The following is a 1,251-nucleotide window of genomic DNA, read 5'->3' as shown; positions in this document are numbered from 1 at the left end:
AAAGAATGTAATGTGGCAGTAGGATTAGAGGAAGACTCATCAACTATCTACTAGAGTGAGAGTTAAAAAAAATAACAAAAACAATGAACTGTGTGCAGTGAATGAATAAATAAGTAATCCATGTAGATTTTCTTTCACCACAAAGGAAGAAAGCAAAGCTCAGAAAGTTTACATTTATAAGTAATGAATCTGAACATGGGACCTGGGTCTCCTGAGACATTCCAGTATTCTGTTCACCCTGCAGAGTTACTCTGGTTAAGATCTACTATTAAGTTGGGAAACTGAACAAAAGATAAACTATTAATGCTGGAAATCATAGACTTACACAGCAGACCAAGCATTTGGGTCAATATTGATTGGACATTTCATAAGTGGTCTGCTACTAATCTTAATTCACTCAACAGCAGAACTAATCTTAGCAGAATGAATTATAAAAACAAGCCGTAGAAAACATGTATAATTACAATTTGTGGATGGGTTTTTTTTTTATCTGTCCATAAACCCTTAAGTTGTTGTTAATTGCCTTAGAGTTGAGCATGAATCATAGAGACCCCATGAACAAAAGGCCTGAAGCTCCTCCACATCTAGAGAAATTTATCAAAGTTCATAGAGTTTCTGGAGGCATGTTGTTTAGGAAGTGGATGCCACACCTGCTTCCAAACCTGTCACAGTATGTTATTATTGTTATGTGCTATTGAGTCACCTGCAGTGCATAATGACCCTATGTACAGCAGCTCTAAACCCTCCTTGTCCTGAGCCAGTCTTACTAATTCTGACACACCAACTCTCATAGCCCCAGTTACTGTATAAATCCATCTCATCTAGGGTATCCCTCTCCTGTGCTGTCCTTTCAAGTATGTCCTTCCTTCTCCAAGGACCATCTCTCCTGGCCACATGTCCAAAGTAAGTGAGGGCTATGAGTCAGAAATATGGGCAAGCTCCCATGGTAATTTACAGCCTGTGAAGACCCTCAAGAGGGTCAGTTGGTGTCTACTCAATGGTACATAGCAACAAGTAGACAGAGACAAGTAAATTCACTCATTGTCATTGTCTCATAGTCATTGTCTAGAGTGGGAAACATTTCAGATGTGGATGGTGTGGGCAGCTTTGAATTTCAACAGACCTGGTTCTAATCCAGACTCAGATTCTGAGCAGCTATTTTATTCTTGATCTGACTCAATTTCTCCTCTTTAAATTCAGGATAATAAACCAGCACATCTACTGAAACTTTAAACTAGAGAGAATTTTTTT

This window comes from Elephantulus edwardii, unplaced genomic scaffold (genome assembly GCF_000299155.1).
Source record: "Elephantulus edwardii isolate Elephantulus edwardi_28Jun2011 unplaced genomic scaffold, EleEdw1.0 scaffold00471, whole genome shotgun sequence".
NCBI lineage: Eukaryota > Metazoa > Chordata > Mammalia > Macroscelidea > Macroscelididae > Elephantulus > Elephantulus edwardii.
This window is presented reverse-complemented; position numbering follows the sequence as displayed.